This window comes from Molothrus ater, chromosome 2, assembly GCF_012460135.2.
Source record: "Molothrus ater isolate BHLD 08-10-18 breed brown headed cowbird chromosome 2, BPBGC_Mater_1.1, whole genome shotgun sequence".
Classification (NCBI taxonomy): domain Eukaryota; kingdom Metazoa; phylum Chordata; class Aves; order Passeriformes; family Icteridae; genus Molothrus; species Molothrus ater.
Window position 1 is genome coordinate 105,208,886 of NC_050479.2, and position 25,043 is coordinate 105,233,928.

General features: G+C 38.5%; 1 long non-coding RNA gene across 1 annotated transcript in view; it reads right to left on the reverse strand.

Moving 5' to 3' along the window:
• The window catches only part of LOC118688430 (uncharacterized), a 224,181-nt gene that overhangs the window by 153,161 nt on the left and 45,977 nt on the right, over positions 1 to 25,043 (reverse strand). Inside the window, exon 2 of the long non-coding RNA XR_004980469.2 lies at positions 22,744 to 22,863. This is a non-coding gene — a long non-coding RNA (uncharacterized LOC118688430). The remainder of the gene's footprint in view (positions 1 to 22,743; positions 22,864 to 25,043) is intronic.

A 25,043-nucleotide genomic window follows, 5' to 3' on the forward strand; every position in this document is an offset into this window, starting at 1 on the left:
ACTTAGAGATAGAAAAAATTTATCCAGTATAGGACTAAAATGTGAGGTTTTCAGTAGTGAGTGCCATGATGTGGCCGGAGCAGGAAAACCAGGGGATCAGGCCCAGCCAATAAGGATTTATGAAAGGAAGTCCTGTATAACCAACATAATGGATGAAAGAAATTTGTTGATGTTTAATACCTTTATCAATGGTCTGGATGAGAGGATCAAACACACCCTCAGTCAGTTTCCAGAGGACATCTAGTTGGGCAGGAGTGTTGATCTGCTGGAGGGCAGGAAGGCCCTGCAGAGGGAGCTGGAAAAGCTGCATCTGTGGGCTGAGGACAACTGCATGAGGTTCAACAGGACTGGGGGAAAGTGGCTGGAAAGATTCTTGGCAGAAAAAGGACCTGGGAGTGCTGATCAACAGCAGCTGAACATGAGCCCAGGTCTGCCCAGGAATCCATGGCACCTGGCTTGTATCTGTGATCAGCTCCCTGTACTCAGCACTGGTGAGGCCACACCTCACCAAATTCAGTTTGGGGCCTCTTGCTGCAAGGATATTGAGGAGCTGGAGTGTGTCCAGAGAAGGGAGCAGAGCTGGGGAAGGATCTGGAGCACAAGCCTGGTGAGGAACAGCTGAGGAACTGGGATATGGGGGGGGTCATCCTCGAGGAAAGAAGGCTCAGAGGGGACCTTATCATGTGCTACAGCTCCCTGAAAGGACAGTGATACAGGCAGGGTCGGCCTCTTCTCCCACATAACAAGAAACAAGATAGAGGAAACGGCCTCTAATTGCACTAAGGAATGTCTAGATTGGGTATTAGGAAAAATTTCTTCACAAAAAGGTATACCAAGTATTGGAACAGGCTGCCCAGGGAAGTGCTGGAGCCACCATCCCTGGATGTATCTAGATATGTAGATGTGTCACTGAGGGACATGGTTAAGTGGTGGCCCTGGCAGTGCTGGGTTAATGGTTGGCTTGATGATCTTAAAGGTCTTTTCCAAGCTAAATGCACCTATGAGTCTATGACAATATATTTGCATACCTATTTTAGCAGTTTGACAGCATCTTAGTTTTAAAAGCAACTTAAATCTCTACTCTCAGCAATTCCAAGGAAAGTGTTCCAATTAGGAGATGAATATTAAAAACAGAATATATTTTTCTTTTTAATTCTCAGAAGATTATCTTGAATTCTTTGGGTTTTGCTTCTAACATAGCCAAATAGGAAAGCAGAAAAAGTAAAAGGTCATCATTTTTTTTTTCCTGCGCAACTGTGAAACTAACAAGAATAATTTATTTCATTTTGGCAAGATGACACTATTCTGGAAATAAACTCTTCAAAACATTGTCTGACTTTCAGGAAAGCAAACCAATGAAAAAGAGCATGCCCAAACACCTTACATACAACTGCAGAAGCTCCACACCAGTTTACAAAACAGCCGCATAACACAGTGACAGATCCCAAGACAGAGTAGCAGAGAATTAAATTAAACAAAAAAAATAAATCCTTTTCTTATCTTCTCCTCAGAGAAGCTTCTGACTAAACTGTTGTCTCATTTTTGACAACAGTTAGGAAACAGCTGTATTTTTCCTCCAGCATTTATCCCAGAATTCCTGCACAAAGACAATATTCATTCCTTTTGGCAGGACTTGGTGAAGTTCAGGTGCCCTTCTGCTCTGGTGAGGCTTATGGTGATGAAGTTGTGAAATTATTTAGGACACAGCAGTGATGTTGTGAAAATGAAATGCAATCTTCTTGAGCAACAGCTATAAAGGTTTTCCACACTTATATTCTTAAGTATCTGCTTTTCTGTGACTTGAGCAATCATAAAAGGCATGGGAAAAACTTCCTGATAATTTTGGACAACTCTTCAGAGATTTGTAATATTATTCTTCTACATACAGAATTACCCTGTGTTCCTCGGGGACTGACATTACACAGTGTAAGAGAATGTAGCAGCTCAAGAAAGATGAAATACCAAGAACCAAGCAGGGCTCGTGCAAGAACATCATGTAATGCTCTGTAAAGACTGCACCAACCTGGGCAGTCCATTCTCATGTTTAACAATTCTTGCCATAAAGAAATTCTTCCTGATGTCCACCCGAACCTCCCCTGGTGCAGCTTGAGGCTGTGTTCTCTTGTCCTTGCCTGGGAGAAGAGACCCCCAAACTGCAAATATCTTCAAGAGTTCCCACACTGCATAAGCAGAAATACACATAATGATGCATATTCCTGGCATGTATCCTTCAAAATTTTCAATTTCAATCAAGAAAATGGACCCTCTCAGGAAAATTCTCATCCATTACAGTAGAAACTAGACCTTATTTATCTATAAATAACTTGTCTTGTTTTCAAATTTACTGTCAGCATCTGACATTTGCTGGGAAATACGATTCAGATTTTGGAATCCCTAGTGCTAGAAGAGAGCTGCCAAAAAAAAAGTGGACAACCTAAAAAAGTCTATCATGCCTTTTAAAAGGGACATCTTTATTGTAGTTTCCAGACTGGAAACCATCCTTAATCAAAATAGCACCACAATACCATGTTTGTGGAAAAATCATAGAATCATAGAATATATTGAGTTGGAAGGGATCCATCGGGACCATGGAGTCCAACTCCTGGCCCTGCAGAGGACACCTTAAGGATCTCACAATGTGCCTGAGAGTGTTGTCCAACGCCCAGAGAGCATTTTCCAAGCTCTGTCAGGCCCCACCCCTGGAAGTCTTCAAAGCCAGGTTGGATGGAGCTCCGAGCAACCTGGTCTGCTGGAAGGTGTCCCTGCCCATTGCAGGGGTTTGGAACGAGGTGATCTCTAAAGTCCTTTCCAACACAAACCATTCTGATTCTATGATGATTCAATGATTGCTAACATGACTTGTCCTACTACTTCTCTCTATTTTCTGGGTTACCCCAGAATTATGAAAACTGATTTCCAGAATTGCACATGAAAAATCAGTAGGAAGAGTTTTTCCAATTGTTCCAAAAAATGCCTAATGAATAGGAGATATTTGCTTGTCTTCCTTAAAGCAAGTTAACATGACTGCATTCCTGAAGTGACTTCCAAAATCTTAGTAATCATCATTACCACACCAAATCATTATTAGGACTAAATTCATAAACCGTTCCACCTTTATTTATTGATTCTTTCCTAGATTAAACTAAGTTTACCTTTCTCTAGCATATGGTTCTTTTTATGTCTACCATCTGACATTTTCTGACAATCAGAATTACTATATGTATTAAATACTGAACTTCAGGTGGAATAAAAGTATAAACACCATTGATTCTTCTTCAGCTGGGACACTATCTGTGAAAGACTGTCCAGTTTCTGATTAATGGGCAGGACTACTTAATGCTGAAAAATCAAAAGGCAAGGCTGAACCAGGCTATTCTACTATCTTTAGTTTACTGGAGAAAGAGCAATAAAGAAACATGATATTTATTTATTCAACCTTTACACAGATATTGAATGAATGTTTTCCATACTCTGGAGCCACAGCTTTCAAATTCAAGCAGACTGAATACTTCTCTTTTTTTATCACTTAAAGTGTTCTAATTACCAAATAATGTAACAATACTTAGACATTCTTTGTACATTGAAGTGATAAAGGTGAACTCCACAGCAGAAAAACATGATTGTCCACTCCACCAACATTTAAATATCAAGGAATAAAATCCAGGAATCTGAGAATCCCAAAAATAATTCTAAAACAAAAAGTAATTTTTCTTAAACAATACTAATATTTTCTACCCTCATGTTGTAGACAATTACTCGTAAATTCTTGCTACAGCTAATAATAGTCAAAAATATATCTGACTCAGATATAGGCTTCTTTCTGCTTTCAAGTAAGCTGTTCAAAGCTCTGCCTTGTGTCTCATATATTTAATTCTAATTCCTTAGAAGCACTTGAAAAAGAAAATATTTGTTGCTCATACATTAAACACTGAACCCTAAGTTCAGTTCAGAGCAGAACAGAATATGACAAGACTTGATATACTTTAGGGTTCTTTTCTCCTAGATTTGTATATATAATGTCAGCTATAATTTTTCAGGTCTCTTTTAACTCTGTTGCACTGCTAACAGAACTGCAGCTGCTCTTTATTTATTTGTATCCTTTTTCTCTTTTCCCCCTGTTCATAATATACAGTCTGTCTGGCTCATTTTCAAGCTATTGAAATATTTCAATTCTAAAAAGAGTACAATAGGCCATAACCACTTGCGTGCTTGTGCTTAGGAAGCCTCCCTCCCTCCTCTCCTCAATCTTCTGTGAATTTCTGAAGTCTAGAAACAAAACTGGAAATTCAAGTGTATGGTATGTCTTAAAACAAGTTTGGTTTGTGCTGGTTTAGCTGTTCCCTTCTGAGATTAAAATACTGGACAAAAAAAAACAAGTAATTCTTGTGGTACTGCTTCTGGAATTATGAAATGTGGACATCTACAAAAAGCATGACACTGACATGAAACCCCCCAAATCAAGTTTTATAAACTTAATGCCTGTTCAGTTTCAGCTCCAGAGACAGCTGTCAGCGTGTTGAATTTATCCAAAAGTACACCTCAATGGACTTTCTTCACTGAGGTCAGGGAAAAGAGAAGCTTGCAGTGGACAAATTATATTACAAGTTTCCTTTTAGAGCTTATTAGTAGTGCTTATTTAAGAGACTGGTTGTCTTTCCTAATGTTATTTTATGTATGGCTGTTAGAACCTGATATACTTCAATGATCCATTGAAAAAAATCCAGATGGTCAAATTTTAAAAATCATGGTTAAATTTTGCATTGGTCAATTTTTTTTAGATTGCTACTCAAGGCCTCTTAATCTCCTCCCACAAACCCACATAATTTAAAAAAATACTTTCTTCTTTTTTTTATGCCACAAATATTTTCCTTCCTGAAGCTAACTGAACAGTAATTACAAATGCAAAACTATTTTGTATGTTACATTATGTGAGCCCATAAAGCCAGGAAGGAGCAAAGCAAATTCTCTGTTTGGAGTGGAGAAAGAAACAGAAACCTGTGCAGAGTCAGGATGTTAAAGGAGGAAATCACTTTAACTCTTTATTTGAAGCAGCTATACTGACAGCATTGGCTATGGGATTGCCTGTAAAATCTGGGTAGTGTTATTTGCTTTAAATGCATTCTAATATTTTTGATTTCATACCTGTGTGGCAAATACATGATGTATCAAATGGTCTAACACTAACACTCTCCTCAGCTAAGAGGGGATGACGCACAAACTATGCTGTCTTTGCTACCACATGCTATACCATGATTTAATTTTAATAATAAAAACAATGCCACTTTGAAGGGGGGATAGAAGCATAACAAAAGTCTACCTCTCTGCCTTATATTAAAAGTAATTTCCAAAGATACAGGCACTGGAGCAAGTATTCAAGCTGTATACACTCAATATCCCACAAACTTCAAGGATTTCAATGGGAATTAAAAATCCATGATTCATCTAAGCAGCATCCCCAGTCTAGATCAGCCCTCAAAGAGCAGGTCCAACAATTGTTCAGAGTCCTGAGTGTACCTATCTTTGCTTTTAGGTAAAAAACCAGCAATGACTGGAAGGGCCTGAGACCCTTCCTGCATCCTCATGTCTGGAAGGCAGCACTTTTCTCATGTGATTCCCTCCAAGTGTCCTCAGAAGACAAGTTATAGATCCCTGGTAGAACTCCTGCACAAAGGGAAGACATTTTATACTCATGGCAGTATGACTGTTGCTGATCGATTTAGCAGGAACATCTAACTAACAGCACAAGGCCAAATTATTCTGAGAAACCTTGGTTCATCTCAGCCCTAACCTCTCATTTCCAAGTCTGTAGTTCTGAAAACCCAAACCCCAGCTGATGTTTGATCTTCAAGCCCAAGAATTCAGAACTTAGGCCCATAACTCTGATGTAGGCTCTGCTGAGCGACTGCTGTTAACCTGAGGCACTCAGCAATCGCAAACAAGCACTCAGAATACTCATCTGAATAAATACAAGTGTGCTGCCATTTCTAAAATCTTAGCCTTGTCACATGTAAAATGTGGCTTAAATCTTAAAACCTTAAAACTTCAAAACTTTAAAACATAATTATTTATTAGATAGTAATTAATGCCTTTTACAGTGGTAAATGTGTATTCAATAATGGCAGTTGCAAGGAAAATAGAGTCCTGACCATCAAAGCCCCAAGGCTCTTAGTTAAAAAGTGACTCCTAGGGCTCCTTTGCTGTCCAGGGCAGGAAAAGGAACTTGGGGGGACAGCCAGGCTGTGAAAAGTGGAACATCCTCAACAGCCACAATGGCTGGAAAGCCAGGAACACCAACCCTGCATGCGGCACAGCTTGGTTTGCTCTTTTTTGGTTTTTGTTGCCTGGTCTTTTCTTGTTTGTGATTGGAGTGGCCAATATACATCTACAAAGTATTTTGGTTCTGGTGAATTGGCTTTTGCCCAGGTAAACTCATTCCAGCAGAGAATCCCAAACTTGCCCTAAAGAGAGGTTTTTGAGTTGCAAACCCTTCCCCTGGAAGTTCCATGGGAACAGAGGTGAACTGGACAGGCAACCCTCCTACCCCCAAACAGAGAAGATGGGAAGGAAAACCAGGAGATGAAATTTATCAAGGCTTTCCTCACAGGGAACTAAAGAGCCTGTACATTCTAAAGAGCATTTAAGGAGCCTGCCTCAAGTCTAATGACAAAAAAACGTGTCTAGAAATCACCTATGCATTCTAGGATTGTCTCATTCACATCTTAGGCAGAAAACTGTGAGTTAGATTGAAGGTAATTTATTAGTTCTGAAGTTACCACTGTGTGAAGATTGGGAAAGAGGCTTGGTAGTGCATTGATGTAGGTCTGCTTAGACCCATGGAGCTAATCTCTATGTTTTTGTACTACACTGAGAGAGCTTCTTAATTTTTTTTTCACCATATTTAAAGTAAACAATGGGCTGAAATGACAACTCTTATCTTCAGATGTTTATCTGGAATTACTGCCCTACAGCATGCAGGCAGCTCTCTTAGGAAAGTAAATCCTTTCATTTCTTTCTGTGTAGTAAATTCAGAAGAATCAAGTGTTTATTCATAAACCACAGACAAGATCTGGGGGAAAAAAAACCTACCAACATTATTTCAACTGCAATGAACAATGTGCTGGACATTTACACACACTTATTAGCAAGACAACAGAGAATGCTAGCTCTGCTAATATTGCTTTTCAGCATAGCTTTAGAATAATGATTTTTTTAAAAGATAAGTTTGATCTGTAATTCAAATCACACTGTATCTTTGATTTGCTACCCCCTCCTCCCCTCACACTCTCTTTACTCCTCCCTCCCCCCAAAAAGCTTTATATAGAGTGGCTGGAAAGCAAAGTAGGGATCTATGCAGACGCTATCCATCACATTTCTGTCTTAATTGAATGACACCAGAATGAGATCGATAAAATGTAACAAGAGACAGCTTTGCATTTCCACACTCACTTATTCTCCCTCTCTATTACTGCCAGCCATCACCGTGACCAGAAAGCCTAAGTATTGAGTCTGAGCATTGCTGCCAAGCAAGCTGTTAGTATATGAATAAACTTGTCAGGAAAACAATAAAACTTACAATACTGGGAAAGGCCAAAATGTCAAAAGGCTGCTGCAAGCAGCATTAAATATGCTGCTTTTAAAGTTGAGCTATAGAAACATATGAAGAGTTTCTAAATAACATGGGCACTGGCAATTCTTCAGATATTATTCCCCTCATTCCCTCAAGACATGGCTGTGTGCGTGTGTGTGACCGTCTGACATGCAGTTGTCGTGACCTCTTGGCGCAAATCTGCAATTTCAACAATAAGCCCACACCAGCTGTGATTTCCCTATGTTCAAGGATTCTGAGATCTCCAATGCATTATTGATAACCTCGTTGCTGTGCTAAAAGCAGAGGCTGATGCACTCATAATCCCAGACTTCTCCTGAAAAGCTCCAGCTTCACATACCAATCGATCACGAGAAATAAAATGAAAAAAGCCCATTTCAAAACCAGACTACACTTTGAGTATTGCATCCATTTCAGTGTGCATCCTGAAAATTTAAGCTTTTTTAAAATTCCTCTTTTTTCCTAACCCTCAATTGTGATGATCTTTTACTCCTGACCCTGTTAGGGTAATGCTAGATTATCAGGAGCATGATTCACATGTCAGCTTTGGGTCACATTTATATTTAAAGTGTACGTTTCTTTTGTAGCTAAACTCCCCAAAGAAAACTAGGTATTCTGCTAACAAGCAAATGAAGCAGCTAATAGTATTAAAAAAAAACCCAAAACATCACAACAAACAAGAAGGAACAAGTTAAACAAGATGTAAACAAGTAAACAAGATGACTTAAAGCAGTAAACAAGATGACTTATAAAGACAGGAAGAGGAAAGAAATAACAATAGTAAAACTTGCACAGGATACAGCTTTACTTATGCATAATTAGGAAGCTCCTGAAATCTGAAAACACAAGTATCACCAATTTTCTGGTCTCAGTTTAGTATGTAAAGAAATGCTCAGACATTGCATCACAGGAAATGTTCTTTCATGTTTCAAGACAGACTGTCATATTTCAGCTTGAAACACAATTAGATATTAAAACAATTGCTGTACAAGTACAAGCACTTCTGCCAGGCACTATTAAAATCCAGCTGATGAGACACTTGGCCTCTTAACTTTAATACATAATTCTTCATGCCTGGTTGACTGTGCTGCATTGTTTCTTCATTATTACATCCATGCTCAGTCTTTTTTTTTTTCTTATCTTTTCTTCATGTACCAACAATCAAATGTGACTTGGCTGGAGGTGGGAGACTGAGACAGTTAGGACTTCTCAAAGCAGAAAGATTACTTGAGTCATCCCTATTTATCAAATTTAAGCATGCAACAACTTTAGTTTCAGTCCATTTTTTTTTTGGAAGTGTATTTACACAGCAGACCCAAAAAGAACTAATTTTCAATAATATATCCAATTTTAAGTAAAATTACATTAATGATCACTAAACAGGTGTTATTATTAAAAGTATACTGAATAAATCTGTATATACTTCTCATCTTTCAGAACATTATCTAAACCTGAATTATCAATAGAAAAATTAAAATAAAATTATTTTTCAAATTTGATGAGGTTACACTTACCCAGGACTGACCAGGACTTGTTAAGATTAATATATTTTCTTTAAAAATTACTACTGAAAAGCCAAAAAATATCTAAAGTATCATCATAAATTCCCAACCACAGAAGTTAGAGCTGAAGTACCTTATAAGTATAGCAGACAATGTCTTGTAAGTGCATGGCCAATACTGTATACAAGACATCAAAATCATAGAATTTGCCAGAAAAACTGACAACATTTACTGAGTGAAGTAACTTGGGAAGTCATAATGCCACAGTTTCATGGGAGTAACAACATAACAACTTCAGGGTGCCTACAGACTCAGTGAGAAGAAAATTGCTACTCTAAAAGGCCAAAAGAAAGATGGCCAGACTGTCTTGGAAAAAGCCCAGATTGGATACTCAATTTGGGTAACAGAAGTACGATGGTGTGGCTGCCCCTTTGGAGCACTTGCATTGCTGTGAAGAGCAAACAGATCATCACATATTTTACCCTGGTGCCCACTTTTTGAAGGCAGGGAAAACAAAATTTTCCATGTACAAAAGGGGCAGAGCAAACTGGAGGCTGAGGGCAAGAGACTCCCTTCCCTCCTCTTTCCTTGCTTGTATCAGTGGACAAGAACCACAGCCAAAAGCTGAAGAAACACACCAAGTACAAACTAGACACCATTTATGACAAGTGCAATATGAATTAATCAAGATAGCTCCCAAGGATGTCAAAAGAAATGGAAAGCAATTCTAAAGAATTTCTAATTTACTTCATTTTTAAGTTACATTTAGAAGATTTGGGATTTCCAAGAACACTTGCAAATTTCACAGATTTCCACAGGAAGACTGAACTTTCTCTTCAATCAATTCCATCCCTGTGGTAAATTCTCAGTGGTTTACAATAAAATGTTTTATCAACTGAGTTTGTATTTCATCACAACACATAAATTTAATCCCTCATCAACATCAATTTACAGAAGTGTTGTTTTGCTTTCTAGTAACCTAAAACAATGCATTCAGCTATCATTCAAAGGTCATCTTTGTCATGAAAACTATCCCCCTCCCCAAAGAACTATCCCTTCATTTTCATTGGTTTTCAGTGTGGTTAGTTCAGCAAAGCAGCATAAATGGCTGCTCAAATGGCAGCCTAAAACAACACTATTTCAGGCACTGACAAGTGAATGCTGTGGGCAGATTCTCTGGCAAGATCAAATTCACATTTTTATACCACAGACTGCCGCTGTTCTGCCTAATTCTAGTGATCCTAATTATTCTCCTCTTCCTTTCATTTGCTTGTGAGGAGAAGCCATACTGTTTACCTGAGGTTAGCTTATGATCTATGATGAAACTCGAAATATCTAAGTTTAGAACATATAGTCTGTAGAGGCACTGCAAGGGAGTACCTGCTTCCCTCCAGAGCTCAAACTCAGAGCACACAAACATAGAAGTTTGAAGTCCAGCAATACCACCCTCACATCCAAGCATAACTGACTATGTTTTTCTTTCTCCTTTTTCTCAGAACTTCTTCTGGGAGAGAACACATTTTAAAAAATCATGTCAAAAAGAGGTAACAATTTGTTTATAAAATTCAGTGATTCTAAAGATTTTTTATTTAGATAATATCACCATGACTGAAATATTAACAAATATTAATAAATATGCATTAATTAGAACTAGAAAAATATGTCAAGCATAACTCATTACAGAAGATGAAAAAAAAAGTTCAAGGATTAGTAAATCACAATTTTGAAAACTTTCTGGGTATACCTGAGATTAAAGATAAATAGAACTTGTCAACAACGACAGAGACAATATTTTATCCTTGGTGCAATTCTCTACCAGTGAAAGGTATCATTCTCTTGGTTTAGCAATACAAGATTAGACAGCAGAGAAATATGGATAATTTGTGAAACTATAAAAGTTTAGAGACTATTTCCTCATATATTTTGAAAATCTTTTGGCTTTTAATAATTTTTACTAGTTTATTCTTACAAGGCCACTAAAACTCACTTTTAGTAGTCATTTTGTTATTTAGCGTCACTATTCTACTTGAGTATATGATAAGAATATCAAATCTTGTGATATATATTCATTACTTTTTAATTAAATTCTTAGAAAACAAAAAAATAACACACACAATCTGGTTTTTCCATTGTTCTTGTATTAAAAAAACCCCTAGAATTGGCTTTTATTTACTGCATCTATTCTAAACTTTAATACATTTATGTAGCATTAAAATAATTTAGTTTGGAGAAACACGGATAAAAACTGCTCTGTACCAAATACCAGTTACATTAAAGGTGGAAAATATGATGACAAATTCTGTGGTGTTATTCTAGTCCACTGAACAAGAACCTTTTTTCTCAAACACACTCTAAATTAGCAGGAGAGAGGTAAGGGGGTTTTAACTGGTAAAACAAAGCAAAGTCCAGATTTTATAAAGTAACTGCTGAGTAAGTTACGAGGAAGTACTTTGATATGAAAAACTATTGTTTTATCACATGAATCAATGAACGCACTATGGTACTAACATTTCTTTCATATCAAAATGACTTCGAGCTCTTAAGCAAATAACATTTATATTCTTTCAGGAAAAATCTTGCCAGAAATGTGTTTGTTATCACATTTCTATAAATCATGCTAGAAAGCTGTTTGTTATCACATAAGGCAATTATTGCGTACACTGAAGAAAAAAGTTTAGCCCAACACATTACCCCTAATATTTATGGAGAAGGAGAAATACAGAAGAGGCTTGAACTTCATAATGTAAGGCCATTAATTAGCATCAAATGAAAGAAAAGCAATAAAGCAATTTTGTCACCAATTACTGACAATTTGCCTAAGTGCAATCATTAATTTTGGATAATATAAACCCATAAAATTAAGGGACCAAAACTATTTGAATCAATATCTCTTGATAATCTCTTCTTACTGATTTAAATACTTTCAGGAGTATCAAAATGTTTGAAACTTTTTGTAAGAAAAATGGAAAAACATATGGTTATGATTTCATATCTAAAAGTTGCTGGCTTTTGCTTTGGGGCTATTTTCCTTTTCTTTTGTGGCTGAAAGTAAGGAAAACTAGAACAATTAATATTGTGACTCTTTGGAATTAACACAGTTAAAACATTTGTGTTGACTCTGTCAACTCCTACTCTTTTAGGGAGTTTTCATAAAAAAGAAGCCTGTTGAGGAGAGCCAGAAGTATCAATGTTTAATAGCCTGATTAAGGAATCTCCACTATGTACTGACAGTATTAGCAATGTACTGACACAATATTAACATCAAGGGAGTATGAATGATATCCTTGCACTGGGATATGTTCTCAAGCCTCAAAAAGAGATGACCAAACCCCCAGGAAAGTGCCGTCACCCCCTCCCCAGCTCTCTGGCCCAGCAGAATTCCCGGCAGGCCGCGTCACCACCGACTGCCATTGGTGGAGAGCCATGGCCCTGCAGATGTGGCCACAGCAGCCTGGCCTGGTGTCCTGCCTGTGCCTCCCTAGCACAAGCTCACCCCGTGCACAGCACATTTCATGGCTGCAGCCACCCAGGGCAGCCTCCCCAGTGCTGCCCCGCGCCCCTGGCCCTCTGCACGGCTCTGGGCGCCAAATCCAGGTGATGCGGCCTCAAGACAAAGTTCTGCAAAACTCTCCCAAGGCTGGGGATGACTTTTATTGACAAATGTGCTTTCTGGACTCCCTTTTCCCTCAGCATTTAATTGCTCTCCAGGAAAGTAAAGCAACCTTTTTGATAAATATCGATAAGAATTTGGGAAAGAAATTACACAAGGAACACCTCAATGTCTCCCAAAAGGACCCACCGAGGAAACTTACAGTTTAATCAGCATCCATATCAATTCCTAAACCTCGGGTGCTAGAGTACAAATAAACACTCTAAAGGGGTTTAGCTGCAAGGAGATAAGATCTCTCCCTGGGGAGACGGCTAGAAACTGCTCCATTGCCTTTGTGCAGACTACTGGAATGTGCTTGCTTTTCATTTCGGTCTTTGTGTCTGGCACTCAGGCCTCACAGGCAGTGTCTTAAGCCATGCAGGGTCAGGGCAAACAGAGAACTGCATTCATGGACAGATCAAGTTTATGTGAGAATCTGCTCCTCCTGTGCCCTCAATTTCCATTTGAATTGTTAATAAAATCTCAGCCTGAAAGCACATGATCCCATCAGTGGGGAAGTCATGCAGAGAATCCTCCAGCTCAGAAAAACAAAATTTCTTTATCTTTTTCATCCTCCTCCTACATTCGTGGGAATTATGCCATGTAACCCCTCTCCTAAAGTAACCCCCCTGCCCCAGCACAACACCTGATTACCAGCCCACAGCTTGCACTAAAAAGCAGTGGGGGAAAGAAGAGGAGAGAAAGAAGGGGAAAAGATTCACAAGCAATGCTCAGCAAAATCACAACTACAATAATTGCACCTTCGTAGCAATTTAAAAACTCCCAGACACCTCCAGGCAGAAAGAAACACAAATATTTCAATTTTTACGTTAATTTCCAGCAGCTGATAACACCAGCTGCAAGACTTTCCCACAGCTTTATGACACTGCATGAACTACAGGGCCACAGAGATAATAAAAGGTCACACATAAAGGAAAGAACAGAGCCATACCCCAATTAACTTGGTCTCCCCATGCAAAAATTGTGAGGAACAAGAGCTGCTATTTGCTGCAGGCACCAGACATGCATCTCCCAACCTTGCCACGGTCTAACTGGGCCTCTTGTTTCTCCTGCCTTTGCTCCTTGCAAACTGGTTTAATACTGAACGCTTTTCAGAGGGATGGGCTGATGAAGGAAAACATGAATTTCCTGCTTGCCCTTTAAGGTGGGTTAAAAGGGGTGGTAGTAATCAATTACAGAACAAAAAGCAAAAGAGACACTAAAGATTTTACAAACTAGATGTCATAAAGTTTGCATGCTGTTTTCTAACCAAAATGCTCCCTTTACTTCTTCCTTAAAACTCTTTTTTTTTCTTTTGAAAGTCCAAAATATAGTAGAGGAAAATCTGTGTGAAATGCAATGACACAGAGATTGATGCAGTTTCCACTTCTTCTTTAGAGCAGCACATCAATCCCAGAAAAACAATAACTGTTCTAAATATACAATGGAATTTAAAATCTTGTGGTTCTGAGTTTTACATGCTCCCAACCCTGGCCTCCACTCTCTCCTGCTCACACTCATTTGGGAAGATATTTCTGTTTGCTGTAATCACTGGAATAAGGAAAGTTTTAAGGCTGAAGCTGAGTGTCTGGGACCAATCCTGTTCCTCATTTCACTCACCAAGGCTTCCTTTTCCGCCTGGCAACCACCAAAAAACTTGATCCTTGCATTAAATACAAACACCTGGAAAAGCAGATTAGACCTTTGCCTACCTCTGAACAGTGCTTGCCTGAATCATTACTGCATATTATTAATCAAAGAATATCATTACTGTGACAGTATCTCATACTTAAAAGATGATTTAAATATAATACTGGTATTTCAAGATCCTGTAGGCCTGGGGGTCTCATGCTTTGGACTGAATGGGCTCACAAAACCAAAATCCATCATCTGTAAGATTCCTATCAATAAAGGATATATGACAGCAGGTGTTGAGGATGGACTTTGCTATCACATGATGAAAGTGATTTTGTTCTAGTCTAGATTTTACACATTTTCAGCTAGGGCTGGTGGAATTGGGAAGTACAGCCAAGGGATAGAGCCCTTAAATCTGTTCACCAGGTGTCTGCAAATAGGTCACGAGTGTTATTAATTACTTCATTAGCCACAAGTCCTTGAGCAGTGTATGCAAACATATTTGACCCTGTGACACAATTTTTAACTGACCGATAGGAACAATCACTATTCGTTATTCGCGATGCATGACTGGTCACCCAGAGCACAAAACTCTGCTCTTTTCCTGGCTGGGGAGAAAAGAGGGCCTTTTCTGTTTGCTAATTCTCCACAAAGGCTCACAACTGCCTAAGGAGTCAGTTAAAATGCTTTGTTCAAATGGGACTTTCTAGCAAATATTTGTTGCAGGTTGGTTTTTTCCCCACACAATCTGGCGGCCGGTTGGTGCGGCAGTGACTTCAGGCTGGGAATCCCTGGAGAGCAGCACAGGGAAGAGAGCATGAGCTTCCTTACCCCAACACATGCACACTCACAGAACACTCCAAATGCCATGTGGAATTTACCATTTCAACAGGTTATCTGCCCATGTCTACAGACCCAAATGACCTCTTCCTTTTTTACCTGTGTATGTACAGACAGAACTTCCAGGGGCTTTTTTTGCACAGTCGCCCTCTCCTCATTCAAACACTTCCTTTCTCTTGGATAGTTTATTGATGCTCACTCATATTTTATGGATAAAGTGAAAGCTGCCATATCACACCACTAAATACAAAAACTGAGAGCAACTGCAGAGCAGAAGGATGTCCTTTCATTAAATCCACAACAAAACTGTATTTCAGTGTGCCTAGGGGTACAGGGAGGAGGAGAAAATCCTAGCAGGAAGTTGCATAAAAATTATGCATCATGTATACACAATTCAGAGCTAAAATCTGTTGACTTTATCCAATTTGAAATAAAAAAAATTGACTGCTCTGATAAGTTTTTGCCATAAAATAAAGCTAAGAGGAAAGATGAAGAAACAAAAATGGCAGGAAATTAACCTCATCTTATAAAAAGAAGGCAGGTCTACTAAAATGCAGGCTCCACAAAAGAATCTATTAAAATTCTCACTTACTTTCTCCCACAAGAATAAAGTATCTGTCATGCATGGAGAATCATGAAAAATGTTGGATTTTTCACAGTAGAACTCAGCAAATTAAGTCATACCTTGCAAGTTCTAGCTAAACTCATGTCTTAAGTGAAGAGACAGGTTTCTCCAACATCTTCCTATTTCCTACATTACCTTACATATATATACTCGAGGTACAGTATGTATTCCCTACATGACCACCTGTGAACTTAAAAAGGTCCAAATACTGAGATGGATTGATTCCTTTTTTTTTTTACTTTAAGAGAGCACTCTAAATATTTATATTAATCATGTATTAGAATTAAATTATTAGGGTTAATAGATTTATTTTTACAGGAGTTTTAGATTAGTATCTAAGCAATTAACTTTGGTACTTCATGAATCATTAAACTGTTTGCTATAAAATAGTGAGATTTAGAACGGGTAAATCCCAGTAAAACATCAACAAAATAAAGTTTATCCACTCATTTTAAATAATGTCCTTGTAATAGTCCAGTAATGTTCTCTAAAAGTAACTTTGAATGATATTTTGTCAGCTAATAAGCTGATAAACAAAACACATCCCTTCTTAAGGAGATGAATGTAACCAAAGCACACAGTCAAGAGACTTTGTCTTTCAACAAAATCTAAAGCACTAAACAAATATACACAGAAACAACAATGCTACCTAACTCCCCTCTTCTTAAAACACTTTTTTCCTGTCTTGATTGTACACAGAAGCAAATTAGACTTTACATCAAGTGGGTGTGAATTTTCATGAGTTTTAGAAAGCTGGTAATTTGTTATCAGCAAAGCCAGAGCCACCTGTAGGGGCTCAGGTCATCCCAATCTCCACCACTGTGGCCCTTTGTGGACTCGTCCTTCCATGGTTTTGCCACCTGTGCCAGACTCTAAACTGCACAGGGAACATACAGGGTGTGACCAAGGATGGGGATTCAAAATACTCATTGACATAAGTTTGAGCACATATTTTGAAATAAGATTACAGACTTTGTAAAACCCCACTTTCACCTTCCCTCTGGTGAGGCTGTATCTTTGAATAAATAAACCACAGCTAAGCAAGTTGCCTGTTTTTTTTTTTTTTTTTAATTATAAAATATTTCTTATTGGAGAAATAATATCAATATTTATTCGAATTCTGTCACTAAAAACAACCTAACTTTTGCATTTAAAATCGTGTTAATAAAAATGAACATTTCAAAATACTTATCAAAATTTACATAGATGCCATTTGAGGCAGGTGTTAGGGGAGGTTGTTTACCTATAAATATTTTACTTTCTGTAAAATGATAGTGGGAAATGTTGTGCTTTTTAGTTTTCCACAAACAAGAGAACATGTACACAAACGTTCATCAGTAAATAAAACTGATTTTTTTTTTCCTAACATGTTTTAAGTATGTTTAAAACCCAGGATATTATTTTATTAATTTTAGAAAATACCTAGAAGACTGCTTGCGTTAAAAACTGTTAAAAACCAACACCAATGCATCTATGGAGCAGCCAGTCACCATCCTAGCTTCCACATTTTCTTCTGTGAGCTCAAGCACTGTGAGCCAGCCTGAAATTGCATAGGTATAAACCAAGAAAACCCAATAAAACAAAGTGAGAAAGCAAAACACCAATACTACTTCTCCCTGCTCTTCATGTCAGCTACAGGACTGACCGGGGTGGGAGAGCAAGGCAGAGCAAGCAAGTTCATAAGCACCACTGCATCTAAAAAACAGATGCAGAATTTTTGCAGGATATGCATAAATTGAGCCTCTCTACTCCACCATATGATCAAAATTCAGTATCTTTATTTCAGTGGCAATGTCCAGTACCTCTAATGTAACTAGAAGCTTTGGCTGATATGATTTAGGTCTGCTTTAAACAAGTGAGCTTTCAGGAACAGATGCAGCAAAGAGTTTGATTGCTTTTTCATTCTCTGTGCTGTCACTGTCCCTCCTCTCTTGGGGATGGTGAGGCCCTGTACCTGTGATGTTTTAGCTGTGTTTGCACTGCCAACAGTGCCCTGGGGCTCTGCTGGCATTTCCCTGATTTGGCTTCACCAATCCAGCCTGGATGATAGAGGTAACCAAGAGAGAGGGGGCCCTGTGGCTTGTAGCACCTGTGCTCACAGGGTCCTAGGTACCCCAGGCACACCTTGGTTGTATTTTCACAATTCTGCAACTCAGGTGGGTGTAGAAGGCCATGAACTTGCTCCTTTTTCATAAACTGTCCCCTTTTAGAGCAATTAAAAAAGCTCAGTGCACTGTCTCTTGCAAGTCATGCACTCTATGTTTCCAGTAACATGGCAGTATATTTTCTTGTAGATTTGGAGAAAGAAAAATAAAAAATCTAGGTTTAGTTCAGAGAACTAGGAAGTACTTATTTAAATTCATTGCATACCTATTTATCCACAAAGATCTGGAGCTTTTTGAAGACCAAAGAGGTTGGAAGGTTTAACTTTGAAAGATACACATTTGGCACGGGGTAAATTCCTACTGTCATAGGCCCTGCATGATTTTTAACTTCTGTGCTGACCAAGCAAGATTAAAAAGTGTAAGAAAACATCCTCAGCAGTTGAGTATTCCTCCCTCTTTAAAGCTCTTCTCGAGAGAAAGGCAGTTCTGCATTTTCTGCAATTTATTACATGAAATAATTTCAAATGGGTATTAAATTACCTCCAATTTATCAGCCCAAATCAATATACATTTATAGTGAACAGTGGAAGGCCTGCAGCATGAGAAGGATGAGCAGCAAAACTGTTCTGCAAAGTATGAAAGAGAAGCATGAGGCAGTTGAGCCATTATCATCTACACAGCTGATATAGCAAGAGGTGTGGAGATTAATGAGAAATGAGGGTCTTGCAACACCTGATGGTCCTCAGAAATTTAGGTGATTATGGCAGGTGCTCAACTCAGAAGGGGTGATTTGCTGCAGCAAAACATTAGAGAATTCTGGTTTTCCCATCTAGAGGAATAATAAAACCCAGTGCAGGAAACAGCAAACCCTGGAAGTGTACTTTAGGCTCATTCCCTCTGGATGCTGCTCTGTGGCCAGCTTGTCTCCAGATCTTTTCCACTACCAACTGGAGGGATTGGTTCCCACTCCCCTGCTGTAGGTCCTCTGCAGGTGACAAAATCCTGCCAAGCTACAGGGGTGCTTATCAGTATGGCTAAACACAAGGTCCTGGGAAGTTTTATATCAAGGGGTTGGTTAAGGTTACTGGCAGGGATCAGCTTTGTTGTTCATCTTTGGGGACATCTTCAGGAATCTCTTCTCATGAAGTATCTAAAGGAATTTCTGTGGTAGCAGAAATTCTATAAACCTATTATTAAGGCAATAGTGAATGAATTTATCCCACCTAATCAAAACTGTACACAAAAGGTACAGTAGAAAACAAGATTAGGTGTTAAATCACCTCTTATTGCAAAATTTAAAAAAGGAGAAAAATATTCAGTAAAGTGATCCAGCTAGGTAAAAGCTTGAGCAGACAGAAGCGGTAGCCCAAGAAATGGTTGCATCCAAAATCAAAAAGGGGTATAAATAGTTAAAGTAAATAAATAGGACCAAAAGTACAATTTTAAAATTGAATCAGAAAAGTGTGGGTTTAATTCCGAAGGGAACAGTGTGTGCCAGAGTATTGAGTTATACATTGCTGTATTGAAGAGTAGGTCAAGATCTTATCAGCTCTATTATGAGGAATGTCAATAAAAGGCTGTGCTATGATAAAATGTTTAATTAAAAATGAACATTGTGCAACAGATGAACTCTTTGTATTATACAGAAAAAGGAGTCAAATGGATTGTGTTCTCCAAGTTACAAATTGCAGTGAATCTTTTTCCCTCCATCAAACATTCTTATCACTATGAAATCTTGTATTAAAAAATGGATTTACTTATACTACAATTTTTACAAATTAGTGTAGGACTATACCTACAGGATACTTCAAATACTTGAGCATCTGGAACAACTGTGAGGAGAAGAACACTAGGGTCTTGTTTTCTGGGTACTCTTTCAGGTGAATAAGTGGTTTGCTTTGCCAAGTTAATTAACAAAGCAAAATATTAATATTGATTCAGTGAGTTGATCCAAAAGCAACAGGAACAAGCAAGACTCAATATTTTGGTTCATTACTCATATAATATACATGTACTCAACATGACTGCCCTAAACACCTCTCACAGTTCAGTACAGAAGGTGACAAACAATGACACCAAGAAGAGCACAGGGAACTAAAAGCAGCAGCACCCATGGTAGACAGACATTATGATTGTTCCCTGGTGAAAATACTTTACCCCCATCCCTTCTGTAATTTTAAACATCTTTGACACTGGCCTGAGCCAGGATACTTATCTATGAGAGTAAAGGCAAAGGAATTCAAGATGAAAAATATGTTTTTACACAGTTTTAAAGAATGATGCAAAACGCAGGGAGCAGAAAATGGTAAGTTAGCACCATAGGACTAGGCAAAAAATGGCTTAACACCTTCATAGCCTTCCTTCCCAGCATAACTTTGTGTAGCAAAGCATAACAGAACATTCATATGGACACTTGGGCCAGAACATGCAGAAGAGAACATTTTTAATATCTCTACCACTCAGCTTCAAACCCCCAACAGAGCATACAGATGCATATGGAGAGATGCACTGCATAAACTGCATACTTCTTAAAACCCAGCCCAAACTGGGAGAGATTTCTAATGAAAAACATTGTAAAAATCCTAAAACAAGATACACCAATAGAATGAAACTTCCAATAGGAGCTGATGAACCTGAGATATTGAAACCGATAAATCAGATAAGAGCACACTCTTATCTAGAGCATTTTATATCTGTCCCTTTTTCAGAAACAATTAATAATTGCATTAAAAATATATCAGAGTCAGAAATAGCTTTGGTGTAGCATTCATGTTTTTGGCAATCAAAAATTTATCCTCATATGTCAGACAACAATTTTAATGTACTCTAATGGCTACACAATAAGTGGAATATGTTAGAGCAAAGACCTCCACTGATCAGCTGATAAAATAAAATATTGTGCAGTGCCCTTTAGTCAAAGGATTTTTAAGTTATGAATGACCTCTGGGCAGCACATGCTCCAGATGTGGGAGTGTGAAAGAACATATTACTATAGCAAGAATAATAGTAAAGTACCTATTTTCATCCATGGACATAGCTAATCAAATCCAAACTGTTAGAAAGGGGAAAATCCACAATATGCTCATGAAAGAATTACCAGCCATAGAAACTGATGATATTAAAGAGCTATTAAGTGATCTAGTTTTCCTCTCAGAGTTAAGCCTTGTTTCCTGCAGCTCTTGCATAATAATACCTTACCTGTAGGATTGCCATGCAATCCCTTGGTAAATTTTTCTGAAGTCCTTTATCTTTTCATCAGATACTATTTCCTGAGATTCAGTCTATAATTACCCATAATGATACAGTTATATTTAAGGGCAGAAAAATATAGGTATAGAAACATGTTTCCTTCGAGCATAGGACATCCCAAATCAAGAAAAAATAAACTTCAATAAGAGAGAATTATTACCTAAGAAGCAGATTTGGTAGCAATATTAAAAACTAAGTCCTCAGAAGAGGTCTGGTTAGGGGCAGGAATAGAACAAATCCTTCACCAGGAGCTAGTAGAGATTCCCAGGGTCATGGCCTCGTTGAAATGAAGAGAAAAACTCCTACTGATTTCAATGGGGCCAGGATATGGTCCCCATATTTTATCCATAGTATATCATCACAAGTGTAAACTACAAATGAAGCATCATGAGGTGAGGTGCCTATAATTCCTAATGTTTTCATCCACTGTTATAGCCAAGACCTCTCCCTGAACTCCAACAGAGGCAAATTAGTTCCACATGTCAGATACCGACTGTAATATTTTCCCTTACACTTGGTACACAATGAGGTGATGCAGTACAGCACAGAGCAATTAATACATTTCTTTTTGTGAAATAATGCACGACAGAATAACTCAGAAAAGATGTCGCTCACTTGAAGGTTGCTAGCTCATGAAGAGTGTAAGGAGGAAAGGCAATCAATGGAGAATAAGATAAATTAAGCCCCCCCCCCTTTACTATCCAACACTTTCCTAGTTGTTGCTTTACTTGCTTTGTTTCAACCCTTCTTTCCTTGCAGGTCTCCTGCTGCCCCTCATTTCCAACATCACCTCTGAATCTGGGATTCTAATCTATCACAATCCAAACTGAACCAGCTTTTACAGTTTCCTGAAAGAGAAATCTGACATATAGGATAGGGCTGCTAAGCATAGGCAACTCATGCATTTTGCATACCCTACAGAATCCTGCCAAGGGCTCAGCTGCCATTCCAGATGGCTGTGGGTCTATTGCGTGTTTTGTGTCATATTTACCAGTCCCATGTTTAAGTAACAAACTCTCACCTCAATATGTCTTTTACCACCATTGAGAAAATAGTAAAAGAGAACCAAGGCCTTTAGGCAGTACCTATTCACTGCACTGCACTTTGACCAGAGATTATGTCTAATAATAATAATAATAATAATAATATGCAAACTTTCTTCACTTTCCTCAAATCACTCTCTGGAAACCAGTCTGTTAGGAAATAACCTTGCCTGTGGAAGGGTTATTAAGATATGCTCTTTCTGAGGACACATGCATGGGGACTACAGAGTGCACCTGTAGTCATAGGTAACAGTCACAACAGCCCAAGAATGCTCTGGAACAAATCTGTGACACAAATGAAAGCTCGTGGAACATTGTAGCCCGCTACAACACCTGGACTCGTTAATTACTCTCTTGGACAGAGGAAGCCACCAAATCCAATGACAAGTCAAGGTGATACTTGGAATACCTATCTGATTTCACTTATATTAAACAGAAAAGTGACTATGAAGAGTCTCATCAGGCCTTGTGGAAGAGAATGAAACCTACCTCATTCTGAGAAGCTGCTCTCCTTTGCCAGTACTACTGAGTGCTGAACATGGCATCACTCAGAGTGGAGCATCACAGAAGACAGAAGCTGACAACTATGGAAAATGTTTCTTTCCAGTCCTGTAAAAGAAAACCAAATCACAGCTCTTTCAGAAACAAAGATTCTGTAAAATCACTGTGCTGTATAATTCCAATACTATTTTAATTCCAGTCACGCTTGTAAAGTTCAATGTTTCACAAAGAAAAAATAATTAGAAAAACAGCAACAAAAAAAAATGGAGAAACAAACAAAAAAACCTTCCCCCCTCCTCAAGCTGGCAAATTCAACTTGACTTCTGGAGTTCAAGCCATGTTTTTATGGATCTTATTTACAAATATAATAAAGTGCCTTTCTTTGAAAACTGATTTTCACCATTTAGAAGTAGTGAGTTTATAACAGTTTAGAAGTAAAGACAAGTAAAAATTTGTAAGCTTTCATGTGTTTGCCAAGTATCCAGGATGCAATAGAATGTTGACTACCATGATAACAGTTTCAAAATATCCCACAGAACCATTTATGATGGAAAATTAATCACCACTTTTTCAACTAGACCATGGCACTGAGTGCCACATCTCGAACACCTCAAGGGATGATGACTCCACCACCTAACAGTAGAAGTGTGAAGATAAGCACTGTAGAACTAGACAAAATTGAAGTAAAGAGTGTTGATCAAATTGATGGTCATATAACTGGAATTTCATTATTTTTTCTGATAATGCATTAACCAAAGTGGAAACTGCTCCTAAATCCACACAGACTTGTGTACAATCAATATGAACACATAGAGAAAGGGAAGCTGGAGAGGGAGAAGCTGATTATTTTAGTGCAAGCTGAGACCACAAGAAAGACAAAGCCAATTAAAAAAATATACAAAATGTATAAACATTATCTTCAGGTACTCTCTTTTCAAAGGGTTTTGAATCAAATTCAAGATAGTTTGTAAACATACATAACTTCAGTAGCGTGACAATCAAATTTACAAGACATCAATGTAATACTTTATTATATTAAGTACAAAATACTTTATATCTCTCTTTCCCTCTTTGTCTGGAGTAGCAGAACCCCCACTAACACACTGAGGTATGCGAGCCACAGATAAATTATATCATTTAAAGACAAGGTGAAAATATCTTGCACCAAAGTTTCTTTTTGAGTTTGAAGTTCTTTCCACGATTGAAGACAGAAAATAAATATATTTCAATAACCTGTTCTAAGAAGTTTGTGAACCAGGTGCCTACTTACAGAATAGAAATAAAATATTTTTCCTTGTAACTGATGTATCTGAGATTAAATAACTATTTCTACAAGATACATTTCTTTTTTCAGTTGAAAGTAATACATATTTTACCTATGCACAAATACGAAGCAAATGATCCCAATATAATATAAATCCCTTTCATGAATCTCAAATGTTAAATTATCATAGAATGGAATGGGTTGGAAAGGGACTTTGAAGATCATCTCATTCCAACCCCCTGTCGTAGGCAAGAACACTTTCCTCTAGACCAGGTTGCTCAGAGCCCCATCCAACCTTGAACACTTACAGGGGTGGGGCAGGCACAACATCTCAGGGAAACCTGTGCCAGGGACTCACCACCCTCGCAGGAAAGAATTCTTTCCTAACCTCTAATTAAAAATATTCTCTGTCAGTTTGAGGCCATTCCCCCTTGTCCTGTCACTCCAGACCCTTGTAAATAGTCTTTCTCCATCTTTCCCGTGGGCTCCCTTAAGGCACTGGAAAACTGCAATGAGGTCACCCCGAAGCCTTCTCTGTTCCAGGCTGAACAGTCCCAGTTCTCCCAGCCTTTCCTCCCAGCAGAGCTGCTCCATCCCTCTGATCCCCTTGGTGCCTGCTCTGGCCTGGCTCCAGCAGGTCCCTGTCCTTGCTGTGCTGGAGCCCAGAGCTGATGCAGCCCTGCAGGTGGGGTCTCAGCAGAGGGGGCAGAGGGGCAGAATCCCCTCCCTGCCCTGCTGCCCATGGGGCTCTGGATGAGCCCAGCACACGGGGGGCTCTGGGCTCCCAAGGGCCACATCCTGAGCTTGTCCAGGTCCCTCTGGATGGCATCCCATCCTTCAGGTGTGTCACCCACACCCCTCAGATCGGTGCCATCTGCAAAACCTGCTGTGGGAGCACTCAATCCCTTTGTCTTTTTCATTAATGAAGATATTAAATAACACCTGGTCCCAGTGTGTTTGTCATGTCTGGGTATCTACTTACATGGATGCAAGACTAAACCACAAGAGACCAATGGTTCCAGCC